We start from the raw sequence: 27,310 nt of genomic DNA, 5'->3' as shown, positions 1-27,310 counted from the left end.
AATTTTAAACACTAAATTTATTTACCTGCATTCCATATTTTTTTAAGGCATGGACAAATGCATAGTTCTTGTATCTTTTCCATTAGTCTTTATTTACCTCAACTTTCCTGTCTTCTTATATGTATTCTTCTTGATGGTTCAACTGAAATTGGAGCATGAATTCCTTTCTCCTCATCTGTGCAAAGCCTTTGCCTTTCATCTCCAGGCTACATTTTAATTGGCATTAGGTTTGAGACTTGTAATCTTGATTATGGGATATAATCAGTGTTTCAAAGGGAAAATTCAAATCTTGGCAAAGCATGTTGTCTCTTTCCAGAGGAGGTGGCAATTAGGCAATTGTGAGGATTGATGGGGGAATCCCAAAGGAACCTCGTCTAGTATCAGGTGAGAAGGAAATGAGAATTGGAAGGGGCAAGTGTGACTTGTTTGAGAGGTGGTAGAACCCTAACTCACACCTCAAAATTACCATTAGGTTCCCTTCTCTGTTCTGCAAGGAAGACTGCCTCTCTTCCTCCTTTTTTCTATTACCATCCAGTGTTTTCTTTCCTTTCAGTGTCACCCCAAGCATCAGGATATTATGATTTTAATTTACAGTACACCATCTTTCCTCTCAATTTAAGACTACCAATTGCTCCTCAGCCCCCACCCTTCCCCTAGTGTCTGAAATGAATTCTAAGCAACAACAGAGATGTACCATCAGCAAAATGGCTCCGTGGATTTAAACCAGGGTTAACTACCTGGTTTTCATCATTTTTACATAATACACAGGTCACTTCGCAGAAAGTGCACATCTCATATGTAATTATGTAGCTGGAAAAAAGGTCAGTATTTACCAGTGTAGGTTGAGAAGTCCATCGAAATTCTGAGAGATGGATCCACTGTTGAAGATATTTTCAGCGTCTTTTGATGGCACCCACCAAGGTTATTTGTTTACATATTTTCGGCCCTCTGAGAACATTTCGTACCATCGATAAATGTCTCCATGTTGGTCCTAGGTAGCTTCTCCATATGCCACAGTCAAAATTTGGTATGTGTCCTCACTCTCAATTTCATTTTTCACACAAAATTTGATACAGATTCTTTGACCCATTTTTTGGAAGGGGCAAAAATCAAAGATAAGCTAAAACATGTCGAAGCAAAATAGCTGTCAAAAAGTAACGGAACATTCAAAGTGGCGGAATAATTGAGAGACATAAGTACCGACATAATACCATGAAAAAATTGAAGATAAAAAGTTTAGGTAACCCTGCGGAAATTCAAAATTCACGATACTTTTTGAACAGACCTTGTATGTCTAATATTATATTACTGTGTTTCCTTGAATCTCTTTGATCGTAGGCTATCAACCTTAGTGTTCGAGGTTAATCTCCTGCTATTTTACAGGCAGCTGCTTTAAAATCGATTATTTATTTTCACATTTCATTAATAATGTGCATTATATTAAATTATTTCAATGTCTGTTCACGTAAAGTATCTCGTTTTATAGTGAATGACGACATTTCACTTGTTTTTAGATCACTGTTTCAATTGATTCTTCCAGGTCTTAGTAAAACTTCACAAAAGGAATGTCTTGTATTGATGGACAGTACTAAAACCTTCCAAAGAAGCCTACTTATTTTCCTGTAACTGGCTCTGCAATAAAGAATGCATACATTTTTACATTGACAGAGCAGAGCTGAGAGTGTAGTGTTTAATTAGCCAGGAGTGTAACATGCAGATGAAGCAATTGAGGCCCTTGAGGCAATTTGAGATACATGGTTACTTGCCAATAATTCAGCCATGGCGATAAAAACTTCTTAAATAATGAGGCAAGGCATTGGGATGCCCAAGGAAGGAAATACTACCTCCAAACAAGAGGGATGATGAATAAGATTCAATGTGTTGATATACAAGTGGGGCCCGATAATAAATAAAATGGTCTTGGGATTAATTCCCAAACATTGCTACCAGCTACTTTTTGCTTAAGAATAACATCCACGTGATGTGGCTCTGTCAAATGACATTGGTAATTATTTCTTTAAAGACATCATTGATGCCATTTGAGTGTCTGGCTGCAGATGCCGTGGCATTATGGCATCACAGAAATAGCATCGACAAATGCATTGCTTTGTGATAAATCATCTCAAAACATGAGATTTGGAGTTGATTTAGGCAGTTATTAATGCACTGGATTTTTATGCTGTACCTAAAGACTGAAAATGTTAGTCACATGGATCAGTAAACGGATCATTGAACGAATCAGTGACCGGATCAATGAACGACTCAGTTAACGGATCAGTGACCTGATAATTGATGATTCAGTGACCGGATCAGTGAACGAATTAGTGAACGACAAAGAACGGATCAGTCAAGGACTCAATGAGCGGATCAGTGAACGACCCAAAGAACGGATCAGTGACCAGATCACCGAACGGATCAGTGAACGCCTCAAGGAACGGATCGGTGAACGAATCAGTGACCGGATCACTGAACGGATCAGTGAACAGGTCAGTGAATGAATCAGTGAACGGATCAGTGAATGACTCAGTGAATGGATGATTGGGACCTCCCCCGCCACCCGTGTGCGTCAGGGCGGCCGGCCATTGCCCCCTTATCTGCGTAGTCATACCCCCGCTCTTCCTGGAATTGAAGACAGAATGAGTAGGAGCTGTTGGGTATCGGGACATCGAGGATCCCTCTGGCATCCCTCGACATACCTTAACTAGTAGATTACCTAATAATAATAATCACAGCAATGGTCGAGTGAAATGATTGATTGAAATATGTGCATGTTATACTTCCCGTGCTATCGCGATAGATAACTTTCACATTTCGAGGCGGCTGGAAACTGCAGATGAGGCTATTCATAGCCTCGGGGACACACCTCTCGGTGTCCTATGGCAAACCATCAACGCAAGACATGATCCTTCTTCCCTATGCCAAAAAAAGCAGCACATCCTGCGCTGTCGCAAGTTTAGGAAGTCATCGGAATGGCGGTTAGAAGGGGAGTATATGGAGAAGGGGTGTTTGCAGGGAGGAATTGGACCTTGCCCGCACCACCTCCCACGCTCCCTTCCCTCTTCAATCCCGTCCTCCCTCACACCCCGTCCAGTCGTCGGTCGCTCCTTCCGACTACTCTCAATCAAACCCTTGGACATTGGGATCTCTCGCTGCCGCGCTGAAAACTTAAAAGAGGGGCAAGAGCGCCATTGAACTCTTGCAAGCACGCGACGTGCATTTTAAACGTCTAGTCATGGATTAAGGTTATGCTTTACGGAGGAAAATATGTGATATAATTAAAATCACGATAAAAACCACGGAAAGAAATTTTCCAGGAGTGAGAGTCAAGCTATAGGAAGAAGTGATAAACTAGAGCAGTCCACGTCTCCTGCAGTTTTTAGGCTAAAATGGGCGTAACAAAAGGAACTTTGGAAATTAATTGCTTTTGACAAAATTAAAGTTCGCAACGAGAAAGGCCTTGATGACAGCAATGCAAGGTTAACGAAGAGGGTGAAGGATTTCTGTTTGAACCTGAATCTTGATGCAATAGGGTGAGTCCATATAATAGGCCCTTGAACTGTAGATTTGGAGAAGAACAGAGAAAATAGGTTGAACGTAGAAAGAAATAGTAGCGTCCAAGCCTGAAATAAATTGAGAGAGCCAGGGAATGGAAAGGAAATTGCCAGGGGAAATATAAAAAGAAAGAAAAAGAGGGCTCAAGAGATAGTGCTGAGAATAATTGGGATAGTGGGGAGATGGGGAGAATGTAAACGGGGAAGGAAAATGCGGGAAGAGAAAAGGCTTATTCGACGGCATTAATAAAAGGCAGAAGTTACGAGGACTTTGATTACCATTGGCATGCAATGTATCATTCTTTCTAATCTCAATTGTATCATCTGTATCCAGGCCCTGCTGCGGTCTTTTCTCTTAGTTTTTGTTTCTTACACCATGGTCACCCCTCGTGATTTCACACCTGTGCAAGTAGTTAAGTTCTTTGTGTGCAAATGCCAAAAATTACAAATGCACTTTATGCGGTTTTCTTCCAAGTAATTCAGCAATATCATGGATTTTAGCTTACCGAGCTAAGCATCAATCGACCCACGGAAGTATGGTAACATTTGCAAGTGCTTTGTGTTAGGCTGCGGAGGGAGGGATCGGCCCAGTTGAGTGTTCTACCAGGGCAGGGGGGAGCAGCGAGGAAAGACTAAGGTCAAGCGCCAATGCCACGGGGGTGCCATGATTCGACAACGTCCCATCCGACGGGCGGCGTACTGCCCTCGGGATGTCGTTAGCTGGCATTATATTTATTCCTCTCCAGCCCACGGTCACTCCCCCCCTAATAGCCCCCAATGCGCTGCATCAAAATTTTCTTCCCCAAGAACCAAACTTCTACCGATTGGTATGTAATGATATTACATATGGAGGGCAATTTCCTTATAGCACAGATAGAAGATGCTCTACAATATTTAAGGAGGGAAGACAATTTGTACAAGCATTTTTCCCTTAAGTATGAGATATTTGAAAAATTATTTTCAGTTTTAGACATCGCAAGATTATGTTGACTGAAGAAGTTTTCAAATGCATACACCCGAAGGAATTTATAACGGAACTACGATGGGAATGCCAGTGCTCATTGAGTAATAGCTAGGGATTAGCGAGGAAGGATTGTAGGGGATCTGGGTCGTGTATTGGAATTATTAGTTAATTATAATTATGCGCAGATGCGTATGACTATTGCAGATAAGGGGGCAATGGCCGCCCTGACGAACACGGGTGGCGGGGAAGGTCCCGTACAGAATGGCACCGGGATGGCGCACGGGATGCTAGACCCCCTCGATGTTCCGATACCCACCCGCTCCCACTCATTTGGTCCTCAATGCCAGGAAGAGCGGGGGTATGACTAGCGCAGATAAAGGGGCAATGGCCGCCCTGACGCACACGGGTGGCGGGGGAGGTCCCAATCATCCGTTCACTGATCCATTCACTGAGTCGTTCACTGATCCGTTCACCGATTCGTTCACTGATCCCGTCACTGATTCGTTCACTAATCCGTTTTTTAAGTCGTTCACTGATCTGTTCACTGATTCGTTCACTGATCTGCTCACTGATCCCGTCACTGATTCGTTCACTTATCCGTTTTTTAGTCGTTCACTGATTCGTTCACCGATCCGTTCATTGACCCGTTCAATGATTCGTTCACTGATCCATTCACTGATTAGTTCACTGATTCGTTCACTGATCCCTCCACTGATACGTTTACTGATCCGTTCACTGATTCGTTCACTGACCCGTTCACTGATTCGTCCACTGATCCGTTCAATGATTCGTTCACTGATCCATTCACTGATCCGTTCACTGAGTCGTTCACTGATCCGTTCACTGACCCATTCAATGATCCGGTCACTGAGTCGGTAATCTTGTTCCAAATCTGTTTAAACGTCACCACGCGCTGTAAATTCGCAGTTCATCAAATCTTCTGTCTTCCTGAGATGTCTTGATACCTTTAAAAGAGCGGATTATTACGTACATGCATAAAAGGTTCATCACAAATTAGTATAATGAACTGTTTCCTGCATTTGGCCACCTTTTTACACAAAGAATACCAAATTTTCCATCGATCGATGTTTTCAATACCATATGGGATTTTGTTTGCAGTGCACTGACTTTTGTTAAGGGTTTGATTTTTAATTTCCCTTTTTGATATATCATTTTCACCCTATATCCAACGGATCCGTGGATTCATATTCTAAATGCATTTTGCCTTTAAATATCAGTGGCTGTTGCACAAGCTGGCGGCTTCTCCGATAATCAGTTTGGTTTAAGGAAAGGTAGATCAACCATTGACGCTATAGACCGTGTTGTAAATCTGGCCAAGGATGTCATTAAAGAAGGTAGAAGCGCAAGGCGAATGTGTGCCATTATTTCGTTGGACATTCGTAATGCCTTCAACTTGGCTAGATGGAAAGATATAATGGAGGTATTGGAGCACCTCAAAGTGCCACTCTACCTGCAAAAGATTATCTTGAGCTATCTTTGTGACCGGACACTAGTCTATAACAATGACGATGGAGCACACTCGTACAACATCACGAGAGGAGTGCCGCAGGGTTCTGTTCAGGGACCCCTGCTCTGGATCATCATATACGATGGCTTGCTCAGACTGCAGTTCCAAGAGAGGGTGTCAATTGTGGCCTTTGCTGATGATGCAGCACTGGTCGTGAGCACTAAGAGCGTGGATGAGATTCAATACCTGGCGGATCGATCCATTGAACAGGTATCTGATTGGCTAAAGGACCACGGTTTGAGTCTCGCAGCAGAAAAAATGGAAGCAGTACTTATAGCATACACCAAGGACAGAAGCAATGCCACCTTCCTAGTAGAAGGAAAGGCAATAAGAACAGCAGATGCGATAAGATATCTGGGGGTGACCGTTGATGGAAGGCTTCTATTCAAGGAGCATCTTCAGAAGGTGGGTTCAAAGGCAACAAAGGTGGCTGGAGCATTGGCAGGAATTATGCCCAATATTGGAGGGCCAAGAGAACCTAGGGTGACTGCTCGCTACTGTGGTCACTTCTGTGATTTTGTATGTGGCGCCAGTATGGTCCGGTGCACTGAGCAAGAATAAAAGTTATGGAGCGACCTGCCATCAAGCTTATAGGATGGTGGCCCTCAGGGTTACACGAGCCTATCGCTCAGTATCGTCAACCCTCCTTGGCTGTATCCCACCTCTGCTGCCACTCCATCATTTCCGACGACCATTGTTATTGACTGCTCCACTGAGCTTCCTCATGTGTCGTAGAGCAGAGGTGAGATGTAGCCAAAGAGGATCGATGGACCCATAGAATTGTCCCGGACATCTTAGCATGGATTGACAGATGAAATGGTAATGTAACGTTCCAGCTCACCCAGTTACTTACCGGCCACGGAAACTTCTGCAGCTTTCTACATCGCATTGGGGTGTATAGTAGGGCAGAGTGCCTGGTCTGCCTTGGTGAGGATGAGGATGTGGAGCACGTTTTGTTTCAATGTCCAAGATTCGCCAAGGCAAGAGATGCATTTCATAGCACATGGCAAGGTCCCATGACCCTGGAAGGTTTGGGGTCCTGTCTGCTTAGGTCAGAGGCAGACTGGAATGCTGCGGTTACTTTGGCGACAACTGTAGTAGAGGAGCTGAGCCGCATCAGGCGAGTTAAAGAAGGGAGAATCGCAGCAGCATCATTAGAGAACTGAATCAACACCAGAAGTGACCTAAGAGGCATGACTGCCCTACCAAAGTAATGCCTAATGGCGGTTTCTGGGGGGCAGGCACAAAAAAGAGTTGGAGTTTAGTGGGTAGGCCGAGGAGGGCCAAAAGTGCCCACCCTGGGAGAATCCCACACACCGTGAGTCCTGATGGCTCGTGATGGTGCGTAAAACATTCTCTAACTCTTTGGGAAAAAAAACCCTTACATACATACATATACATATATAAATTAAGAATATACCTACATATACTCAAATTAAATGGAAGGAGTATATAGAAGAACTATATAGTAAAATTAGACCAACCAAAGTTAGACCAAAAAAGTTAGACATTGAAAAAGAATATGACGTAGAGGAAGACAGCTTAGGTCCAGGCATACTCGACGATGACATAGGAAGGGTTCGTTGTCTCAGGCGTGACTTCATGGAATCGACTTAACATAATGAAAGGAGAAACTTTGTAATTCCACATAGATTTATTCGACGGACGACCTAGGTTTCGACGTGGCACGTCATCATCAGGTGATGATGACGTGCCACGTCGAAACCTAGGTCGTCCGTCGAATAAATCTATGTGGAATTACAAAGTTTCTCCTTTCATTACATAGGAAGGGCATTAAAGGAGATGAAACTAAATAAGGCCGTGGGGGTGGATAACATTCCCGCGGAACTATTGAAATGTTTAGGAAAATTTGGGAGGAAGAGGCTATATGGGCTGATTCGTCGTATTTATGAGGAAGGAATCTGGCCGGAAGACTTTGTGAGATCAGTTTTAGTTCCTATTCCAAAAAAGGTAAAGGCTACATCATGTGAGGACTACAGGATGGAAAGTTTAATATCCCACGCAGCTAAAGTTGTTCTCAGGATCATAAACAAAAGGATAGAGAGTAGGGCAAATGATTACGCAGGGGAGGATCAGTTTGGGTTTAGGAAGGGGAGAGGTACGCGTGATGCCATTGCAGTAATGAGATTATTAATCAAGAGGAATATAGAGTACAACCAGGAGATGTTAGCCTGTTTCGTAGATTTCGAAAAAGCATTTGATAGAGTGAATTGGGAAAAACTTATGAGTATATTGCAGAAAATAGGAATAGATTGGAGGGAATTAATTCTGAGGATGATGAATGAGACAGAATCCAAAATGCAGTTCAGAGGGTAATACATTTCCTTTTGTCATTATGACTTAAGAACTCATTTAGGATATGTTCACAGTTTACAATATAAAAAGGTAATTACGGTCCTGGTCAAGGCAAATGATTTTTGTTCTCTGATAGTGTTGCATTGAAATGCATATTAGTGGATGACTATATTAAATGCTACTGCCGCCGTATTTTTCACAGTTTCATGAATTTAATATCATGCCTTAAATCTTAATTGCAATGGTGGTGAATGACAGAACATCCAAAATGAAATAATTTCAGAGGGTTTTACATTTCCCTTTGCCATTATAACTTAAGACCTTTCATTTAGGATACTATATGTTCACAGTTAACAACATACAATAGAAATTAGGGTGTTGAATTGTTTCTGTGGTTGACCAGAAGATGGATCTGTAAAATGATAATTGTTAGAATAATGCCTCACTATTTAGATACAAATCCTGCACATACTCATCGGAGTGATTTGCTTGGGAATGAACCAGATATAGAGCATCCTCACCTAAGAGTACTCTTGCTACATCATAAAATTTCCCCCATATTTCAGCAGCTTCTCTTATTGTCACATGAAACACCGAGTCTCCCACTTGATTAGGGGCAAATAGAAGTTTGAGTTCCTTGGGTAAGAAATGCACCAGAATACTGAGCATGTATCCCATGAGCAAAGTATTGCTGTAATACTCCATAAAATGCAGCATATTAGGTGAAATTATTATAAAGTCAATCACTTTTTCCTCCAGACAATCCAACAGGCCGCTTAAACCCAATTGGTCTCTATCTAGCTCAACCTGCTTGCGAAAGGCTGCAACGAAATGTTTAAACTTTTTCACAGGAATCTTAGAACCATAAAATCCACCAACCAAACCATCTTTGTCAGGCTGAAGATGATCCACCAGGTTGTATATGTCCTGAGATTTAACTTCCTCAATTGTCTGGTCCACCACCTCCGAAAGATTTTGGTACGAATTAGCAAGTACATTTAGTTTTGATAGCCACTCACTGCTGTAAAAACTATGCCTTGCAGTAAAAACCTTGTGCAAATCATATTCTTTGAGTAGATTTTTGAGGGGTACCACAGCATTGTACAATCCCATTGGATAATAGTCTCAGAGGCATGGCTTCTCATTTCCATATTCACCTACTAATAGTTGAATTGATTCAGTATCTGCAATAACCTTGTCCCTGGCAAGGTTTGAAATGAATTCATGGAAATCAAATCTTGGTTGCTGCCCCAATGCAGAGTTGTCCAATGCATTGTTTCTATTTTCATACTTATCTATGAGGTAGTTAACCTTTTGATTTTTCTCCGTCACTCTATTGTCAATGAATTTCCACACTTCCCTCACATTTTCCCAATCATTTGCATATAATGCTCGAAGCCAAATATTGAATATTAAACCAAATGGCTTAAGCATGTGCAAAAGGCCTCATTCATCCATTATAGAATCAACTAATAAGATGAGCACGTTGAAATTTCTTACTGCCATATTCACAAGGATACCATATTTACTTGAAGAATTAAGTTCTGCTTCCAGAACATTTGCAAAAACAATTTTGCACTTAATCAGGAATTTGACCACTTCTTCATTGTAGGCCAAACTTCCTTCTTCCCTTTCATAGGAGGAGGCAAACAACCAATGGTATCCCTTTGCCTGAAGAAGTCTTTCCATGTCCTTAAGCATTTTGAAGTCCTCAGTGAGAGCAAGCATCTTACTCAAAACTTCCATATATTTATTGGTTGGAATTATGTTAGATTTTTGAAAGCAGTGAGCCAAAAAGGAAAAGGCATTTTCAAAATATTTAACTACTAATTTAGGCTTTAGACTCTTTATTGCCATTGTCATAGAAGTGCTCTATGTCACTCTCCACTTTTTGTAATCTAAGCCTTTAATCATAAATTTAGCCACATTCTCACCAAATGAATCAGCAAAATATTGCAATATGTTTATATCGCCATGGAGGATTATCATACAGATTGGAACCTTCATTTCATTTGAGAACTGATTTGGAGAAATGTTTGATTTCATTAAATTTGATTTCTCTAGCATCATATCAATTTGTTCATCAGTAGTGCCTTCTAACAGGAACAGCATATCATCCAGGAATTCTCTAACTCTGGAAAATGCATTGTCCACCAGTACATGTTTTAACCATAGCTCTTTAATATTTGTTTTGCAGGCTTCTCTTAGCATTATCTGTGCAAAGAAAAACTCCGCAAATGTCCTGTGAACAAATTGATGAATCCCATCTTTGATCATCATTAGACCTATCTTCAGTGCATCTCCAATTTCAACATTTCTTAAAACATATGATTCATCATTCAGCAATATTTTGGCAGAAAATTCCTCCAGTATCTTGTTAGCTCTCATCTGACCCATCTTCACCAGACTTTCTGCTATAAAAATGCCAAAATCATGGGCCTCTTCCCGCCCAAATATGTCCATCTTACTGTTATAGAATCTCTGATAAAGATGGGCAAGGTTGACAGTCTTCTGAATGTCAAAAGTATCCTCAAATATGATATCAGCAATCATTTGTACATGCAATGGGGTTTCTGTGATTTTACCCTGGCCGTCAGGTAATGTGTGCTGCAAGATTTGCCACTGATTTGAAATCAATCTTTTTGAAATTTAGTTTCTTCTTTGAATTTGTATCAGTTGAAACTTTGCCAATGTGAGAATCAGAGATAAAATATTCCGGAACATTGATTGGAAGGTTAAATTTCTCAATGTTTGCCTTGATGTCTCTGATTTTCTTTTTCTAATCCTTTCATTTCAAAGTCCATAGGAATCCATTCCAATATGCACTCAAGAATTTGAACTGATCTTTCTCCCTGAATGGAGAAAACTGGTAAGAAACTGCATTTAAAGAATTTTCAAGGTCACTTTTCTCATGAAGCCGTGTTGAGACAAAGATTTTAATATTGCCAAGATATTTCCTAATTCCCACAGTGAGTCAAGTGATTTCTAGTTTAAATTTAGGGCAGATTTCATCAAAGCCATCAAATAATATTATCACATCATTCTCTCTTTTGCAATATTCATCAAAAATCTTATGCTCAAGTGCAGAGTTCCCATTTTTTACCATTTTAAAGAGCCAGTTTATTAACTCCAGGTCTAATTGTAAACAATTGGGCATTTTTAACAAATGATTTTGTTGTTCCATCAAACTTAGATCAATGACTGAAACCCACTTCCTGGAATGATTCTTCTGTATCTCTTTTGCAAGAAAATTCATGTAAATGGTTTTACCAGTTCCAGGATCATCTGCTATTAATACAACACCATTCCCATTTAACGTTGGCGTGTTAAGTGGATTATTGATGGTGTGAATAGAGAGCAATTCTTTTCCTGCGTCAAAAACAGCTTCTTTAGTCTCTTTACAATCTGCAGTTTTTAGTCTCTATACAATATGTAATTTTTTTTACCTTACCTCTCTTTAGTTTCTCCATACTTGCCATTGATTTTCTCTCAAATTGCCACGGTTGATTCGTGATAGATGTGGTGCTCTCATAATCAGGGGAAGTTCATAGAGTAAGAATAATATGTACCCTTTGATGATATCATGGTAACCAGGAGATAGTTACTGAGATCTCCAGCAGGATTATCCCCCTTGAATCCTTGGGAAAACTGATTACTTTTCATATTTATTTGTGAGGGCTACCCTCCCTTCTCTTTGATATCCATTTTTATACTTAATCCTAAAGGGGTAGCTAACTGATTTAGAATCATTTTGAACTTCTTCAATGATAATGATGTTTATTGATTCCTAATAGACATGTATGGAGCATTAAATGAAGAACACAATGTATATTTCCACTGTTCTTTATTAATGTAAAACTAGTTTCAATGCTTAGGCGTCATCATCAGGTACAAATTAATCAAGTAGTGGTCCATTTATATACCATTCATGAGGAAATAAGGAACAGTGGAAATATACATTGTGTTCTTCATAAAATGAACTTCCACAAAGTTGAGCTGGAAACAATTGAATGTATGGAGTACTTCACATAATGATAAGTTTTTGCTTTTGGAGACATCTTTCTTGATTCTCCATCACATGACCCTTCTTATCCCTTGCCATACCTAGCATAGTTCTTGGAAATACATAATAGATGAGGAAATATAACATAAGGATATGGTGTTAGGAAGTGCACTCTAGAGTAATACTCAGCATTTCATCGTTCTGCTCTTTCAGTGGATTGTAGCTATGCCTATTCCTCACTTATTGTTTCCTTTCCCTCAATAGGACCCCCCCCCCCTTGCTACACACCTTTTTGGTGGCTCGCAGGGTGTTCATGTAGATGTAGAATAGATTTGCCTCTTTCTTTCTCCTTTTCCCTTCCTGTTTTCTTTCACATGTTTTTCTCTTCAGGCACAAAACCTTGGGAAATCATTCTTTTAGAAGTTATTAACAGCATATCACATTAGCTCATCAGGTTCTAGTCAAAGACCCAAGGTTTAATCTGCATTTGTGTAAGTCCTCAAATGCATTAGTGTGCATAGAATAATTATGTACTGTGGTCCTCAGTAGAGAACATTACCAGTAGTGCAGTTGGCAATGTATACAAGCATGAAGGATAAGAAAATAAATGGTGTAGCTCCGTTCGTTAAAAATAGAGTTGAATGTCAGTATACAAAGAATTCCTGACTTGATAACATTATGTAAGATTAGTTAAAACATTGAGGCATCAGATGCATGTTTTGCAGGGAGTTCATGGTTTATTCATGAAAATAGATTCCACACAAACTTTTGATCATCCAGTCCTCATTGAAACGGTGTGGTGCATAGGGGTAATGGATACCATAGCAGTATTGTTCTTTCATGAGACACAATTTGTAGTAGCTTGAAGTACTTTGCCTTAGTCCCATAACCTTAATGCCATTGAAGGACATATGTACTCTTCAGCCCCCAAGTACATCATTGGCAAGTAATTTTCCTGATAGTCATAATTAGGGGTTTTAGAAGACTGCCTGCTAACATGTTTCCAATATATATTCAGAGGGAATCTTAAGAGGCATGGGAAGGGATGGGGCCTGAAATGAGAGCAGGCATGAATTTTACCTAATTGGTTTAGGTGATACATCGCTTTTATTCATGATGAGGCCTCAGTTCTGCCAAGGCATTGCAGTTAATGTTGTGTATATCACAGGATTAATGTGGGATGCATGGACATCATTCAGATGAAAAATAATCATAGGAAGACAGAAAATTTTAAATATTAGAGCTGGAGGACATTGACTCAAAGATAAGCATTTAAATTTCTAGGGAGTATGTTGAAGGAATATGGGAGTTTAAGAAATAAGTCTTATCAAGAAAAAGCACTGGAAAGGAGGAAACTGGAATCAGTAAACCAGAGGTAGGTAAAAAAGTATATCCTATGCTTTTATAAAATACTAAAAAATTTGATGTGGAATTCCTATACTTCGTGTTGTCGATGTAGATCTCAGAAAACGTTAACATCATGCAAATTGTAATTGGCCATGACCAGTAGCATCCAGCTAGATGAGGCAGGACTTGAATCAAGCCGAATTACCAACTGGACTAATGAAGCTGAATGGATAATGATGTAATTTCAGCTGCCAAACATTGTGCATACCAATTTATGACTTACAATTAGCCACATGAAGTTGGCTCATGTCAAATCCATCTTTGCGCTACAAACGTTGAAAACATGATGGTCATAAGGAGCATCTGATACTGAATTCAGTGACAAAGCCGGGTGAACAGGATGCAGATAATGTACACAATGCGTTTCGCTATTTTTATATGCGTTTATTGACTTCAATAGTTAAATAATTAAATTTACACATATTGAATACGTCGATGACGAGGTCACAGGTGAAAGCATGGAAGTTCATTGTCTTTGCTACATGATTTTAGTCACAAGTTTAGTTATATCCAATCGTTTTCGACATTGACTGATTATGGCAACAGCCAACAGCACTCGGTAGTCTGACATCGGCTGCGGAGTACGCTATTATTCTACTTTCGTGTTTTGAAAAATCATTCTTACAATCAGTGACAGAAAAAAAATTAAAGAAACCTACGTATATTTGGCGTTTTACCCAAATTATCACCAATACTTAATATTACATATTCATTGCTCACCTAAGTGATGTACAAATTTGTTCTCATTGATCTAGGAAAATATGAATGAAGTTGATTGCAAACTTTTCGGTTGAAGCGCTAGCATCAATTGAATGGTGCTGCCATCAGGGGAGGAAAGGAGGAACTAACACTCCCTTTTCTCAGAAAGCACGAGCGTTTTAAACCAGTTACCGTGGTGTCGAACAGTTACGTAGACGCAATTGAAGTTCCTTCTGAGTGTAGTGAAACTACCGCGAAGATTTTGGCTGACGAAAAGGTAAGTAAATATATTTCAGGTCCTACGTGTCATTGTCAGAGGAACACTATTTGACCAATGATGTAGTGTTTTAATACATTATCTTATTATTCTGCTGAGCCTTTTGTGGTTTTTTCTTCCGTCACATTGTGGAAATTATAAGTGAGGACACCTCAACGGTTTTATAAACGAGCGAATAGCCATCAAATTCCATAAGTGTGTCGAACATTTCTTTATTGGGACACATTTGGCGGTGTCGCTAACAGATTAATACATTTTTTTGCCGGTGTTATAAACGTAGGTACTTTGCATTTCGACAACACCAAACTCCATTCTTTTGCCTTTGGAGTGAAATAAGGGTACTAGTAAAGGAAGTTCCTAAAAATATTTTTTAGCTGTAATATTTTTCTTTTTAACCTTGAATTTGTTATTGAATTTGTAAAAAAATTGTATTTTTTAATGATTTAAAAATGTCATCTCCGTGCACGCATCCCAAAGGGCTAATATCCGCTTCTCTTGAATCACTAATATCCATTCAACTTTTTCACATTTGTTCCTCAACACAATTATTGACAAACAAACTATTATCACTGTATAACTGCAGTAATAAGGCTAGTTATAACTATAACGGTGCCACACGACAATATTCATAAGGCTCGCGTCAATTCCATACCTACCCATCTGACTTTCGCGCCAAATTTTGGGGTGAATTGAAATATTCAGTTAACAATTGCCAATTTTATTTCTGTTTATCGCATAAGTATTTAATTAGACATATTGAGGTTTATTGTTATTATAATTTCCTGAACCTTCATCTTCACGTCAATACCAAATGCCTAGTAGCTAGTTTTAAGAACATTTGATATTATAGTATATCTACTTATGTAGCTGGCTTCAGAATATAATTATATCCGATAAGAAAGTATCTAAAGGATAATAACTATTCAATACATGCACTATAATGCAAAGACTAACCCTTAAAACTGTTGCATCGTGTCACGATTCTTTTTGTGTCGTAGTTTCGCTTAACCCTTGATAACCTTAATGCCAAATGTTGACGCATAAGTCGGCATCAGGCGTTCTATTATCTTCTTTTGCGCATGACCACCCGCAACTTTTTATTACTCAGTAGAACATCCGCAATTTCCTTATGCTAGATGATTCTTACGATTATTTCATCGTTCGTCATTATTTCATTGACGTTGGCTGTGATAAGAATAATTTTGTAGGAACTTCGATGCGAACACGTTTATTCGCACGTTTTGGAAAGAACCGAACTAGGCGAGTAACGGCATGCAATGAATAAATGATTTCCCCGTGCTTTTTCTTCTTTGGTGAGGCCACTGGCGAAACGATCCGAGTCGGAGTGATAGGGAAGCAGGGGGTTTGAAGGGAGGCGCGATAGACAGAGAAGTTGAAGTGTGGACGAGAATAACTTCCAGAAGGGCGGCTAAACCACTATCCCTTGAGGAAGGAAAGGTAGTACGAGTGAGCGCAGAGGAGAATAGACAAGGGGTGGCCATCCTTTCGTTTTGGTTATCTGTTAGGCGAGTGGATAGTGGGAAGAGCGGGAATATCGGGGCGAATGCTGTCTTTCCATGTGCTTCGGTGTAAATAAATTTCACTGTATGAGATTAAAGAAGTTATCTGAGGGACGGAAAGAATGAACAACTGTTTACAAGTCTTTTTCACTTTCATGGCTAATCGATACATTTCAATCTTCGGGAATGCACACTACGAGTTTTAAGTTGGGCAGTGCAAAATTTGAATGGAAAACCACGGGTGCCTACAAAATGAGGGAGCGTGACATAAAGAAAAGGCACGGCGAAAACTATTTTCAGACGGTGCATGGAGAAAAAACTGGAGCGTTGGACCATTAAGAGAGGAAGAAGCTTTATTTGGTGGGAGGATGGGTGGAAGATTAGATTTAGGAAGGAATGGATCAAATTTAAACATTTTTTAAATCGAAATTTGCTTAATCATTGCTTCCTTCTTGCTCACTGTGATACAAGAAGGAAATGAAAATCTCCCCTTTTCATTGTATATTTACGAGACAGGGAACTGTTGTGAGGAATATGAATGGTATGGGGCCAAGTATACTGTACTCTTTACTTGCTTACTCAAACGCAAATGACGTAACTATGTTTTATTTTAGTTGGAGTGAAATAAGCATATTCTGGACGCATGTTGTCTCATAACCGGTGTCATAATTTAAGGAGTGGATTGTTGTTAGCGTTTTTATTTCACTGCGATGAAGACTAATGATACGCCAAATGATGTACCAATGATGAGCCTAATTTGTGTGTCAGAGATTTTCAGTTCCAAGTCTTATTCTGTTGCGAATTTCGTGAAGTGCACTTCAAATCTGGATCGTTCAAAGTAAGACATGCGGCATGCCATAACGTACTTAATCAGTTGCAATCACGTTTTTAGCAACCACAATGCTTACGCCAGCGGTAGTAATTACCAGCTGCAATTACCTAACTACTCCCAAAAACTGTGCGCCCCCAAGTCGCAACTTTAATTAATGATATTCTCCGTCTGCAATGATACACATTTTGCTTGTCGTAAAGTACTGGTTTCCATCAAGTTTCTGCTAATTAAAATTAGAGCAATCACGCGAAAAGTCAAATACCTAAATTTGCAATTGTTATCATATGTACCGTCATTCAAGCTTGATGAGAATGAATTTATAAAGGAAAAGTAAAGTGCTGTGGAAAAGGCAATACGAAAAAATGTTTTCGATACCGAGTTTTGTTTATTCTGGAAGGAAAACGACAAGTGAATGCATATCCCCCTTATTCGCCATTAGGTGATGTATTTATTTGAAATTAGTTATAATTCTCTTATAAGTAGTACCATATATTATTGGAATTTGCAAAAATATAAGACAATTGAGTTAAGGCGTGGGCAAGTTACATGCTAAGTTTGGAAACCCTACTATACGTATAAGCGTGCCTTCATGTGACTATTAAATTCGGCGGCCAGTAATGGTCACTTCTGATCTATACATTATTAATGTGTGAACCCTGGCGTGATAATTGGATGATATGTATCCCCTCAGTGACGGATCCGTGGAGACGGAGGAAGTGGCCTCCCCGAACTGTCTGTGTGAAGTGGATACGCAGAGAAAGGGTTATTATATTAACTTAACTACCTCAGATTCAAGTTACTGTACCTTAACTTACCTCAGATTCAAAACGTCGTGTTCTCTGTAAATTAACTTTTACTTTCAGTTAAGTTGAAAGATTATTATTATTTCTTTTTTAGGTTTAACATATTAAGTAAAGTATTAAGTATTCATACATATTTTTTTCATGCGAAGTTTCCCTTAGTACATTAAAATATACCCACATACAGTAAGTGATAGATACTCATATGGCTTAACTCACGAGAAGCGAAAAAGTTAATAAAATGATTGCAGGGCGTTATTGAAAATCGAATATCGAATCGACCATGGTTTTAAGGGAGTAATTGATATCATGAAAATGAATTAAAATGGTTTTACAATGCAACGATTTCAGAGTGTAAAAATCATTGGCCTAACGGAGTAAGCTGCTAAATGTATTTAGCGGACAACCCTGTTTAAAGTTATTGTCACGGTTTCTCCCGCAGCTTCTTGGAATTTATAATGGTTTTCTTTCCTGAAATTTAATATATATGCGATAGTTTCAATGGACGAATTCACAGGCTGAGAGGTCGCCTCTATTACTTCTCGGGGAGGTGTGATCGGCAATGAATGGGTTTTGTTATTGAATAGATCCGACTGAAACTAAATTTTCTATTTTATAATTAAATATACGATTCGATTGCCATTTTCAAGCCCATTTTTGAGTGTATTTCTTAATTTACATCAGTGCCAAAATCATTTTTTTTATTTCGTCTAATATTCACTAGAGTAAACATGTTCTCACTATTAAATTTTTTATGGTTGTTTTTCTTTTCGTATTATTTTCTACTTTTTTGTAATTTTCATGGATTTTGGAGTTTTTATGTTGGTAAATTATTACATTCGTCCGGGAATGTATATAGAAAGGCCCGAAATGATGCTTTTGATAACAATAATTTCATATTAAAAGGGCCGTGGTAGTTCAGTGGGTAGAGCATTGAGCTACTGACCAGAGGACCCGGGCTCGATTCCCCCCGACGCCCTGGGTACTCTCAACTTCACTGAATCTGTGCGATTTTTCGGGTATCAGATATTTCTGGAAAATTCCCGGCGGTACAGCGAAAGGAAGCCAATCGAATCCCCCTACCCTGATGCGAGGATTTTGCCCGCTGTTGGGCTTAGTATTGGGTGAGATCTACCCTCAACTATCGCACCAACTTTGGGGTTGATATCTGTGGTTGGTTATACTTGTATATAAATGAATGTCCTTTTCTCTATGATGAAAGAATAATCATACGCCTCTCTTTTCTAATAAGTTGTGAAAGCAATAGTGAAGTTGTGAGTCGATGCTATTTTATTTATTTTGTAATAAATGTTTCAAGGAGTCAAAGAGAATGAATTCATTTCATGTCATAAGGCAGATCATTATATGTATTTTTATAGCTTGTTATCAAATCGAGTTATTGCCATATCTTAATTTTAAGATACGTGTTACTGAAGAAAGTTGAACAATAGATTTTAATATAAGACTTTAGACAATCGATGGGCTTCCACAGTTCGAAAGTCCAGCGGAGTTCGAAAGTTAACGATTTTGAGGGCTCTTTAATGCAGTACTACTAAAACATTAAATGGATCCTTTGTGCACCAACCCCAAATGTTTATCATAGAGGGTAAGTGGCTATCAATCATTTCAGAATAAATACTAGGTAACCTTGCTTCAGCTGGGAAAGTAGTTTTTTGTTAGACACCTGATGAATGATTGGGGAGAAGTTTTTTTATTAGTTCTAATTCTAGTAATTTTCTTAGTGAGTCTTTTGAAGCAATTCTTAAAAAATATCTTGCGGTATGCATACCAGAGACCCGTAAGTGCGAGGTGAAAGGGCGCATGCATTATGTAGTGCCGATTTGTAGCGTTGCGCTGTCTTTATTCTCTGCCTGGTATTTCTTGATTGCTGTCTATACAGAAAGATCATTGTAATGACAGAAGGGATAGGGATATAGCAAGCAAAATGACGCGACGAAGAAGGTTTTCTTCCAGTGAAAACAACAAATGACGCAAATGGCACTGCTATAGACATAAGAAAGCGATTCATCAAATTTTAAAAATGGTATTTAGTTTTCTAAAATTTTGAGTACAATTGCAATAACAGTATTTAAAAGACAAGAAGCGATGGGGAAACAAAAGAATAATGAAAAATATAGGAATTGCACCGATCGGAATACCAACATAATTGGAGGAAGCGTGGGGGTTGGGAATTGCATACGCAGGCATGAAGAGAGTCATACCCAAGAATGAGTTACGAGAAGCACGGGACTGCAGAGGAATAGAGAAATGGGCAGGAAACAGAACAAGCTTGGAGAGCTGCCATAAACCAAAGTAGGCAATGCTAATTGGAAGGGCTTTTGTATTTCACAAAGATGTGGGACCTGGGTCAGAAAATTCTTCCGATTTACATTAATGGTCCGATATCGAATTGATGGACTGAGTGTATGAGTGTCGGGATGAACGCAAATCTGCACCTCCGCCATTTCTCAGGTTGCGGAGGCTAAGTTAATGCATTGTGCATGTATTTGTTTTCCTTTTATTCTTAAGTTTCTCCACTACTCGGTGTGTGTGCCATACGTTACTCTGCGCATACGAGCACAGTGTAACTTACCGTGAACATCATTTGCTGAAAATTTTTAGAAGCAAAAGAGGGGATGAAATAATTTAATATTTCAATCTTTTTTTATCGATTATGGTCGGCCTTGGAAGATAAAGATACTGGATGGCAGCTTCAAATTTGGGTGGTTTTTGTATGCGTCAGAATATCGGAAATTTGTTATAAAACAGATGAAACTAGACTTCCTATCTTTTGGGTGTTAATGTAATATGCCGCAGTCTTGGTAAGAGGTCCCTTTTTCACAATATTCCATTATCGTAACTGTACGACAGTTCTCATCGAAGGATATTCTCTCAAAATGTACTTTTTGACTAGTTGCTAAGGTTCCCAAATGGCATTTTGGAATGGGAGCCAGATCAGATCTCTCTCCTATGGATATTCGGATTATTTCGAAAGTGATTTTGGTATACGCTAAATTAAAATTTGAAATTAATATCAAGTAAGATATGAAATATTTTTCATGGACCCGAGAACAGTTCCAATACTCTATTTATGAATTGTATTTTAGTAACTTATCAGCACTATACGACACAATATACGTGTACGTATTTATATTATTATAACGAATTTCCCATTTAAGTTTGAAGAATGAAATGTCCTCAAAAATGTTCTCCAGAGATTAAGGGTTTTGTGCACAAAGTTACCCGCGTATGCACTCATAGGCATGCCCATATATGTACATGTACATCAGGCATATACCATCACGCATGCACCAGGGGTGCGACCAGGTGCAACCTTTCAATCTAAATATTCGTTCGGAGTTTTAATGTAATGGTTATTGTATTCAGCTCTACTTAATGCCGATCAAGACATTTATGCTGTTTACATGTTTGTATGATGTTTCAAGACCAAGAAAACAACATTACGACGAGTAATATTTTTGAAAAATTAGTGAAATGCTCTGTGAATTAATTATGAAGTTTATTCTCCACTTAATTCTCAATTATAAAGAGTCAATAGATAATTCCTTTCGAAGTCAGTAGCGCCTCAAGACAAGCCCTCCCCCTTGATGACTGATCCCTGACGACTTTGCTTTCATATGCACGCACCACGAGCCCACTCCCCCCCCCTGCAAGAGAACCTGGACCCGTCCCCGAGTCTTCAAACTTTCCCTGCCACCGCCGTGAAGGGGACGAGAGGACAACTCCGTTAATTATGAAATTTTAGGGAAGTCATGAATTTGGTTTGTTCAAGATGTGAGAACATTTTGGTGAACAGAATTCGTTTTGTTGCGACCGTGAATTGAATTGCGTTTTTGATTTAGATGTGAAAAGAGTAAGTAATCAAATTTGTCAGTGTGGGAGTTATTCGTCCAATTTCGATATAGCCGCGGATCTTGATGATATCCTCGAGAAGTTTTGTGACTCTCTTATTTTGGCTTACCCCTTCGCGACCGGTAGGGATCTAGTTCGAGTTCTCTTGATAAACCTATTGCCCTTACTGTTTTTTCGTAGCAATTGCAGTCAAATTTGCCGGGTCTTATTAAGCCTAACTTGCTCCTTTTTTCTGAAAACCATTTGCGATGTGATCCAGACAGCATCCCGGTGTGATGAATGACAATTAACTAATATAAGATGTTTCCACTTTATTTTTACGCCTCGAAGCCTATCTCAATAAGTTAAGCTTCTTCAAGGCGGATCCGCTTGTTCTTGTTATAAGTGATTTCCATTAAGTGTCGATGGTGGGAGAGTGACTTACTAGTACTTGATGTTATTAGTTACTCATTATAAATACAGTATCAGACAAGGATCAGGACACGAAATGACCATGCTTTTAAAGCTCTGCTTTCTTATTTTAGTCATTGTGAAAACAATTAAAAAATATTTTGATACCCATCAGAATACGTCGATGCAAACGAGAATTGCCTCATGAAAGTTCTGCCCTCTCCATAGCAATAGAGCATTTAATATCATGTCACCAAATCAGATGGGTTATTTTTCGAAATCCAACTAAATATCGATAGCTATATGGAGGACGTAAAATATTATTTTTACATTTTGCCTACTCAAGAGAGGGAATTTGATGGAAATAATGGCCGATTTTTAAAGCGTTAAAGACTCAATGACACACCTAAAAATGGCAGCGATCCGACGAAAACTCTTTAGTCGTATTTCTGCTTGGCATCCAATCAGTCGCACTTGACATCTGACTCTAGCGTGCTCTCTGAGATCGAATTATTCGGACAGGAACAGGAGAAGTATTAATGGAAAAGGGAGGAATACGGAAGGACGTCAGATTGATAACCTTAATCAGAAGTTATATTTGACAATGCTGGCTTGTTTAATATTTCAGAAAATGAGTGAGTCTTTCTGGTGAGAAATTTTAAGAATGATTCCAAATTTCAGTATAATTCAAGAAATGGAAAAAAACTTATTGGAGGGAATTACCCTGTCACGTCATATTTGCACCGCAGGCATATTATTAAAAATACATTGAATTCTAACAAAACATGAAGTTTCGCGTGGTAAGTTATTTTTATTTCCTAATTCTTTCCCACGTTAGTTACTGTTTCTAGTTATGGCAAATTTATTCAGGCGTCAAAACTCATCTTGCAACTTATTGTATTATAGTGTAATTAATTTCAATAATGTACCAATGAAAGTCTTTAAGTCCATCTTCTCGAGATTGGTAATTTACTCTCAAGTTCTAATGTACTTTTAAGATAAATATACGGATAGAGGTCGTGTTCACCACATTTGTTGAGATTTACTTGGGTGAAAACGTATCAATAACTCGGGCATATTTGTTATGGTTGTTTTGGAGCTTTGTTGGTAGAACGTGAAAGAATCTAAATTTGATTTATGATGGAAATTTCCAATATTTGAGTTTTTACTCATTTTTTTTATCTTCTAACAGAAATAATGACCGCGTTGCATGAATTTCTTCAATTATTGTAATTGGAACATATGAATTGTAAAAATATTTATAATTACATCATTAACCATAACAGGTTTATTCTGTAGGTCGATACTCGGATAAGAAACATAATTAATTCTGTATTCACAGGTTATATGCCATTATGGGAATTTCAAAGTAGGCTGATGCTACTACAGGGTCGCACCCAAAAGTGGTAGGACTGATTTTTTTACAAGGATTTTATTGACGATATACTTACATCGACTTAATAATCTTCAAAGTATGCTCCTTGAGCTGCTACACACTTAGTATAACGTTGCTCCCATTCCCCGTACGCCCGCTGGAAATTTTCTTTGGGGATGCCGTTGATGACTCTCGTCGAAGCCTCTTGAACGGCCTTTATCGAGTCAAAACGTCGTCCCTTGAGCTGCCTTTTCATCAGGGGGAAGAAGAAGAAGTCCGGTGGTGCCAGATCGGGAGAATAGGGCGGGTGCGGCAACGTGGCAACGCCGTATTTGGCCAGGAGCTGTCTGACGACGAGCGCGCCATGGCAGAATTTTCGGCACCATCTTGGCGCACACCTTGCGCATGGCCAAATCCTGTGAAATAATGCGTTGGACGTTGGATGCAGACAGACCCAACTGGTCTGCAATTTCTTCACTGGTGAAGCGTCGGTCTGTGTTCAGCGTTGTCCCCACTCTGTCCACATTCGTGTCGGTTCTTACCGTCGATGGCCGTCCGGAGCGATGGTCGTATTCAACGAGCTCCCTACCCTCTTTAAACAACTTGTGCCACTCAAATACTGTGGAACGGCTTAAGGCAGTGTCCCCATAAGCCTGATTGATCGTATCGAGGGTCTCAGTAGCCGTCTTCCCGAGTTTCGCACAAAACTTCACGGAATAACGTTGCTCTAAATTCAGATTCATTTTGTTTTTCGACCCGGACAAAAAACTTGCTTCGCTAAAAACGGTGTCCTCACTCAACGACAGCCCAAGAGGCCAACACCACCAACCCTGTAAGAGGCCAACACCACCTCGCAGCATTAATACATTAGAGATTTTGGTGTTAACTGTGAGATATACAGATAAAACCATGTGCGTAAACATTTCATTGAAATTTCACATTAGGTGTATTAAGATTTAAATATTATCATTAAATTTAACGCTAAGTTCACTGAAAACACTAATTTCCGGCACTGTATAAAAATATGGTAATAAGAACATTAAACACCACTGCAAAATAATATTATCCTAGGAAATTGAACCCAATCCCTTGGTGTGATTGGTACCGGCCGTCTAGCTGATCTATCAGTAATAGTAGTTATTTCTAATTGAGTGGAAAATGTATTTTCAACAACATTTTCCGGGGGCTATGTACGATACGTGATGTTTATAACTGCGTTTCCGCCACCATTCTGTTTAGTGCTTCATTTATAGAATAGTACAGAGAGGTATACATTTAGTGAGGCTGTTTTCGTATGTAGAGAGCTAAGAACTATACTTCTTAAAATAGAAATTCAAGCCAAACGAGTACAGTATTCTTTACCGATATTTTTTTAGACATAATTCATCTGAAAGGAATTTGGAGAGCAATTTCTCTTAGGTATGTATAAAATATTATTTTATAGACCGGCTGGTTCATTTATTCATGAAAGTTCATCTTCCTAATTATAGATTAACGATACCTTTGAAAAGATAAATTTTTGATGGCATATGACTATGATTACAAGTAGGTTCTATGGAACCTAGGGAACTCATTTCGCGCATGGTTTATTGTTTTTGATCGCAAACGTTGTTTTTGCCGTAATTTCCATCTAGTCTTTCTAACGATGATGAATAGATACTATTTTTTTGCTCGGAACCGAAAATTTATCGTGAACTTCGAGGAATTTCTCCGACAAGTCGCTTGCGTATTATACCACGCGATTAAACATTCTCTCCCCCGCTTCAATGTTACGAAATGAAAATCGTGGCGTGGGAAGCGAGATTTCTCGCTCACAAGGACGACTCTACGTTAGTATGAGACCATTGGATTATTATTGCGACGCAGCTTGTCACTTCGCCTGCTGCTCCGGACTAGAGTGAGCGCATCATCGCCTCGCATGGGAGAAATGGATAAAGCACAAAATTAAATAGGCTTCAGCCTCCTTCAATTAAATTAGTGTGATTCTCGGCTCTCCATAATGTTGATGGGAGAATATTGCCAAAAATAGCTATTTACCTGTCTTATGCTCTGAAATTGTAAGGGCGTTTCACTATTATTTAAATTGGAAAGTATCTTAGGAGGGGCCCCGTATCTTATCTCTCAATAAGGAATGATACAGTAATGTATTCCAAAAGGAGATGTTCTTTTGAATTTTTTTAGCGAAGAATAAGGTATTTTCAAACTGTCAAAGAGCGCGCTCTGGATGTTGTGATATCTTTGTGTGCGTTTGTGATCTTGATGGAGAGTATAAGCAGGATACCTAAAATAGGCTACCATGCATTGCTTTTTTAATTAATGCAAAGTCGGCATTTAACGAGAGGTATTACATATTTTAGGAAAGTAAATCACGTAACTATTTTACCAGTCCATTGCAACATTGGCTGGAATAATCTGGAAAACTTAATTAGTTTAATAATTCTTTAATATTACGTAATACACGCGAAATATTTCTTGACCTTCGCGGAATCCGATTCTGCAGTCTTAAAACGAGCTAGAGAACTTTCTAGGAGCGGATCCTGATTGGCTATTTATGCAGACGCACTGTGTGTGTTGGTACCTCGTTTCCTTATTCAGGGCAGAATTTACTGGTGGCAAAATTGGCTAATATGTCAAATTTTTAGTTATTATCAACATTTTGAAAGGTTACCATGGTCTATTCTCCAGACACCTCGGTATAAACTTGAATAATATCAAGTTATTAAGTATCTGCTGGGGTTTGCCAATTCAAGGAGAATAATATTAGTGGAATTAAGATGTTAAATATTGATTTTCGTACGAATAGAAGTAAGTCAAAATCTCCAATAATTTTTTTACATTCTGTGGTACGAGTACGCTCTCAGACCCTGCTTTATTTCTTTATTGATCGCGAAATTAAAAATGTGAAGGAATGAATTGATTTGTAGTATCAGGGTCATAAGTCGAAAATCAAATATTCAATCCCCAATTCAACTATGTATTAGTGTTTGATTACATTCTTATTATTTCTTATCTTTTTATTTTATCTTATTTTGAATTTATTTCATGTTGTATTCGAATATCAGTGAATATTGATTTTCAAATGAAATAATTCTCTCTTGTTATCAGATGAATTAATACTCAAGCTGCAAATACTATACCTCATGCTTCGAGATTATGCGTGATTATATGCATCACACAACCGAGAAGAAGGACGACGGGTACAATTTTTCAAAAGGTTAACTCGCGTCGAGTTTTTCACTTTCTTCGTGCATGAATTGGATAAATTTTATGGTCTCGTGAAAAATTCGAATTAGGGATTTCAGGATATATATGCATATATTTTAAGTTCCCCAGAACACGCTTCGACCATTTGCCCAATAACGCTCGTCTGTGTGTGTGTGTTCAAGATTTTTCGACTACGAGAACTCAAAAACTATAAATCTGAGTAGAACGAAACTTTTTATTCAATATTTGGATCAAGAGTAAAAGAACCAGCACAAGGGCTAAATGGATTTAAACGTGAGTTTTTTCAGTTTTATCAAATATTTTTGATTAATTTCAAATTTCGTAAAAAAGTAAGCTAGAAACATTACTGGTACAGTTTTTTAAATGCAAAAATGGAAATTTCATCGTCTCTAACTTTAAAAAAAGAAGTTCTGCGATGGACCCTTTGAAGGGACGTGGCAGTCCCGGGAATAGAGCGTTAACTGACAGGAGGGCTCAGGTTCATTTACCGGACACACTCAGAACAAAACCACGTTCCAAATTAAAATGTTTACGAGTCTTTTGTTGATAT

The 27,310-nt window shown here is 38.8% G+C and overlaps 1 protein-coding gene across 4 annotated transcripts in view; it reads left to right on the top strand.

The window, feature by feature from the left end:
• Positions 1-14,660: 14,660 nt before the first annotated feature.
• The window catches only part of LOC139697808 (spondin-1), a 204,275-nt gene continuing 191,625 nt past the window's right edge, over positions 14,661-27,310 (top strand). For all 4 annotated transcript variants that reach the window (XR_011702818.1, XM_071596657.1, XM_071596656.1 and 1 more), the window contains exon 1: positions 14,661-14,745. The gene's annotated coding sequence lies outside the window, so the exon portion shown is untranslated. The remainder of the gene's footprint in view (positions 14,746-27,310) is intronic.

The sequence above is a fragment of the Hetaerina americana genome, unplaced genomic scaffold (assembly GCF_022747635.1).
Source record: "Hetaerina americana unplaced genomic scaffold, ioHetAmer1.1.p SCAF_8, whole genome shotgun sequence".
NCBI lineage: Eukaryota > Metazoa > Arthropoda > Insecta > Odonata > Calopterygidae > Hetaerina > Hetaerina americana.
This window is presented reverse-complemented; position numbering and strand designations above follow the sequence as displayed.